The 5697-nt window shown below is 31.8% G+C and overlaps 1 pseudogene; it reads left to right on the forward strand.

Moving 5' to 3' along the window:
• The first annotated feature begins 1231 nt into the window (after positions 1 to 1231).
• LOC106339838 lies at positions 1232 to 2890 on the forward strand (annotated as a pseudogene).
• Positions 2891 to 5697: the final 2807 nt, after the last annotated feature.

The following is a 5697-nucleotide window of genomic DNA, read 5'->3' on the forward strand; positions in this document are numbered from 1 at the left end:
TATATAATTAAATATTGGCTTTAATAAAACACGAAGATACTTTCATTTTTAAATAGACTATTTTATTTTACAATTTAAAATAATTAGTAAACATATTAAGTTGATAACAATAATATTTTCTATAGAATAGAAAAATTAGCAATCCATAATATTATTAACTAAATATTAGTGTACATATATGTCAGCGTAAAAAAAATAAAATTATGTTTTTTTTTAATTTGATAAAGATGAAATATATCTTTTGAATTAAAACAAAATATTAAATTAGTAAAATAAAAATTTTTAAGTATGAAGACCATATCAATAAATAAATTATGTATATGTTACTAATTATATTATAGAATTTACATATAATTATACAACATATTTTCATTTTATTCGCTTTGATCAATATAATTAGTTTATATGCCAAATCATATACATATAGCGCATTTTTTTAAAAATAACATCCATTCGGTATATTCGGTATTACTAAATTCAAAACATTTTTTCTATTTCGGTTCGGTTTTACCGGAATGAACTCCTAAATCTAAACCATGTATAATATCTCACTATTGCTTTTACCTATTCAATATCTATTGATTAAATTTATAATTTTTTTTAGTCTATTCATTCCGCGCTCGGCGCGGATCATCACCTAGTATATTCTTATTTGGTTGACTTTTTTGTTTGCTTGACAAACTAAGCTTTGTATCATATCTTTATTTGTGGTTATGATCTTGTGAAACGAGCAATTTCACATGTTACAAGTAGGTGACGCGTCAAAACTGTCATTGCTTACATCATATAGAGCGGAGTCAGTCGATGATTTTGTGAATTGTGTTAAATATTATTAGAGATTCGGTATAATCTTAATCATCGACGTTATAGTTGGATTCTACGGTGGCCCATGTTAACTATATATATAATTGAAAAGGGGCCAGGTGGTTTGTATGAAACTTGCTGATGTGAGGTCCATAAAGCTCAGCCTGGCTCACACGTCCCAAAAGAGAAATCTTCTGTTAGTATTTGCATAATAAAATGGTAATAGGAATTACGGGATGGTGATGATGGGGGACCATAGTTTGGTGTTTGGTTGGTCTAATGACTTTAATTCGTCTGGCTGAGAAGGAACGTATAATCTATTTGTTGAGTAAGAAAAAAAACATTTTTTAAAAAGTAAATATAATGAAAAAACAAATAAAAAAGGGACAGCCTACCTCCCTCGTGGACGTGGTAAAGAAAAGAAAAACACAAACACAAACGCAAACACGGCCTCGGGAATATCTGACTAGAGATCCTCCTCTCTCGGCCATGCGACGCTCGTTCGCCACCAAATCCCTCTCAAGAGAGGAACCACCATTTTTGTTCCATAAGGCTCCTCTCCGCTCAGATCCGAGATATGTCCTCCGCTAATTCTCATCCTCCTCCTAATAATTCCACAATTGTCCTCTGTAATGCTGCCGCCGCCGGTAAATTCCCTTACGAATTTGCGCATAAACTTATCTCTCTCGATTACGAAGCTGAATAATGATACTCTTTTTTTTTTTTGGTAGGGGTAGTTGCGGCAACGTTTGTGTGTCCTCTTGATGTTATAAAAACGAGGTTTCAGGTTCATGGCCTCCGTAACCTTGCTCATTCCAACATCAAAGGTTTCTCCTTTACTTTCTTGTCAGTGTGTCACCCACCCACCAAAAGGTTTCAATTGCTAAATATATATATGTTATGTTTTTGTCTTGTCCTTTGGTTGGTCAGGCAGTCTGATTGTTGGGAGTCTTGAGCAGATCTTCAAGCAAGAAGGAATGCGTGGCTTATACCGTGGACTTTCTCCTACCGTCATGGCCCTTCTCTCCAATTGGGCTGTAAGTTCCAACTTCTTCTTGAAGCTGCCACGTCTTTGATCCTTGAGCAAAGTAGATTGCTTGTTCTGAACAAGTTGTAAGCTTTCTTTTTTTTTTTTTTTGGCAGGTTTATTTTACAATGTATGACCAGCTCAAGAGCCTTTTAATTTCAAATGGTTAGTCCAAAAACATTTCTTTATGGCTTAATTACGTGCCTCTGCTTCCGCTTTTTTCTATCAAAAGTGGAGTTAATCTTCTTTATGTGTACATGCATTAGATGAGGATCACAAACTCAGCGTTGGTGCTAATGTCTGGTGCTGGAGCTGCTACTACTATTGCCACTAATCCTCTTTGGGTTGTCAAGACTCGACTTCAGGTCCGTTTCTTTTTTTCTTGGCTTTGATTTATGCGATTAAGTAGGGGAAAAAACAAAAAAGGAACGTTAGTTAGTACACGCCTGCCCTACCTAACAATTGTGGTGTTACTTACAATAAGATAATCTTTTTGTCTTTGATTCAGACACAAGGAATGAGAGCGGGAGTAGTGCCATACAAGAGTACACTCTCTGCTTTAAGGAGAATAGCTTACGAGGAGGGAATCCGCGGGTTGTACAGTGGACTTGTGCCTGCACTAGCTGGTATCAGTCACGTTGCCATTCAGTTTCCCACTTATGAGCTGGTCAAAATCTACCTGGCCAACAAAGGTGATAAGTCGATGGATGATCTGAATGCTCGTGATGTAGCAGTTGCCTCTTCTATAGCAAAGATATTTGCTTCCACATTGACCTACCCGCACGAGGTGGTGCGAGCTAGGCTGCAAGAGCAAGGACACCACAGTGAGAAACGTTACTCGGGGGTAAGAGACTGCATAAAGAAAGTGTTTGAGAAAGATGGTGTTAGGGGTTTTTACAGAGGATGTGCCACTAATCTCCTGAGAACAACGCCTGCTGCTGCTATTACATTCACTAGCTTCGAAATGGTCCATCGTTTCCTGGTCACTCACTTACCTTCCGAGCAAAGCTTAACTTAAAACAAAAAATTAGAAAGATTTGTATACAAATCCGTGCATTCGCGCCGACTATTAATTTTTTTTATTAGAAATTTAAATGATTTAATTTAATAATATATATAGTTTATAACTATATCTTTTTTACTTTCTAAAACATATTTATTTGTGTTTCATTTCTTTTCACATTTATCAACTATATTTTTACTATGCATAAAATATACTATACATATATACAAAACTAATTTGAATTATTTTTACATTAATTTTTAATTTTAAAATACTGATCAGGTTAAGGATTTATGAACACAAAAACAAAATATTGACAAAATTAGATACTCAAAAGAAGAAAGTGTGAATCCATTTATATATATAATAAAAAATTCAAAGTTGACCTTTTTTACCGGAAAGATTTTCTTGGATATGATTTTTTTTATTATAACATATATCTTTGCCGCTGTAAAAATAATTTTTTTATTAAAGACTAAATAGCAGACGACTGATGCAATAGTATAAAGTTTTATACAATTTGTTAGGTTTATCAAGTTATAATAAGGAAATGAAGTGGATATTCTAAGAGATGTAACTACTTAGACGATTGGAAACCTTAAATTTTTATTCTCAGCCCTATGTAAATAATTCATATTTAAAATAAATTAATCTAAAACATTAATTCAAAAATTCTTGAAGAGAATGATGATATATGAAAAAATGAAAAGTGAGTTGCTCATATTCTAATCTAAAATATGAAAATAATTAAATGTATGTTGCATAGAGTTCTCGAACATATGCAACATATATTAAAATCAAAATTATTTAAATCAAAATATGTGTTGCATAGATTTCTCAAAAAATACTAAATCAAAATTAGACCGAAAATGAAGGGAGCATGACATATTAATTAATAGAAACATAATACTAAATATATGTTGCATAGAGTTCTCGAAGATAAAATCTATTTTTTAAAATGTATATTATTATATAATAATATAAAGAAAAGTAATCGTTGTAAGAGATAAAATTATTTCAATGAACATATGCTTATATTTTTGATATGAGCCCTTCTCACAAATAACCATAAAATAGGTTGTTCACGAAAAAAATTCTCAAGGAGATAATGACCAAAATAAGTTTCATTAAAAAAGTAAAAGATCTTTATATCATTACTTTATACAATTATTTACATAGTAAAAAAATGAAAAAAAACAAATTATTATTTTCGAATAACATGTTTATGAGTTTAAACCAGTGTTTTGAAACCCGATTCGGATCCACGGTTGAACCAATAAACCCGGTGATCCGAATATAATCCGGTTTGGGTTTTATGAAAAACTCATTACTCATTATTTAAAATTCCAGTAAAACCCGCAAAAACCCAGAACCCATCAACCGGTTGAACCACACTGGCTAACCCAATAAGTATTTTTTTTTTAGATTTCTTAATTATGTTATTAAATTTTATTTTTATTCACATTAAAAAGTGAGATTTTCAGATTTTAGTAATATCTTTTTCTGCTGTTGGATGTCGACTATGTATCTCATTCTTTCTTTTTTGATTTTTTCGTGAATCTCATTTACACTATTTAATTTGTGATTTATTTGTGGTTTTTTAAGATTCTGATGAAGATCTATGCCGTTTGAAAAAATGAAGTGAACGATGATAAAGAGAACCGAAATTAGTTGTTGTAATTTGGTCGGTATTAGTTTATTTTTGTTATCGATAATCTATTATTACAGATTGATATTTAACTTTGTTTTTTGGATTTAAAATTTAATTTTACCATTCACAGTTTACATTTAAATACTTATGCATTTCACATCTTGATATATTTTAGATCCCAGGTATAATTCTTAGCCATTACATTCCTTTAGATCCCACAAGGATGAATCTTTAATAACAGTATCCCTAGAAATATAAGCATATTCTATCAAGCAAAAGTTTTGATCCGAGGGCTAGTGTTAAAGGATTTACTTTTATCGAGTAAACTAGTATGCTTAAAAAAAATTAATGTTCTCTTTAAATTGCATTTATCAACCAACGGACATATAAAAACAAAATAAATAATTTTAAAGGGAAAACCAAAAGACTCTAGCCATTTAATTAGTAACGGTAACATTATTTTTCCTTATCTATATATATCTTCTTCTTCATTCCATCTAAACGAGAAAGTCTACACTACACTCCATTACAATCCAAATGAATTGGTCTTTGACCCCAATGCTTCGGTCCTGGGGACAGCAGCCGGTTTATAGTTTTCTTTGATTTTCGGTCCTGGGAAGGAAGCAGAAAATCAAAGAAGAAGCAGGTTAAGATCACTTCATTGAAATTCAGAACTGAGAGGTATGAGTTTCTCTGATCAAAAATATTGAAAAATTTACGGATTATTTGTAGAAATTGACTGAGGCCTGACTGTTGGTTGGTGTTTTGTGTCTCTGCAGCAAAGAGTTAAGGTGAAAGAGGAAGAAGTCTGCCGAGAAGATTCAAGCGATAGATGGTGGAAGAAAAGATGAGAATCCCATTGCTCAAGGTATCTAATTAATTTCGTTCTTTTTCTGTTTTTTTCAAATCTTTTTTTTTTGGGGAGATTCTATATTTACTTGGATTGAAAAAGGAAGAAGCTTGTGTGTATATTCATAGTGTGGAAACAATTAGAAACTAGCGTCCCATCATTTGATTGATCGTTAGAGGTTATGTTCCATTTGAATTTATACTTATGAGATCACTTTGTTATTTCTATCAGTTCTTGGCAAATATTCTATATTTACTTTGATTGAAAATGGAAGAAGCTTTATGTATTCATAATGTGAAAACAATTAGAAACTAACATCCTGTCTATTTGAATGATTGTTAGAGAGGTTAGGTTCCATTTGA

This window comes from Brassica oleracea, chromosome C4, assembly GCF_000695525.1.
Source record: "Brassica oleracea var. oleracea cultivar TO1000 chromosome C4, BOL, whole genome shotgun sequence".
In the NCBI taxonomy this organism is placed as follows: Eukaryota; Viridiplantae; Streptophyta; class Magnoliopsida; order Brassicales; family Brassicaceae; genus Brassica; species Brassica oleracea.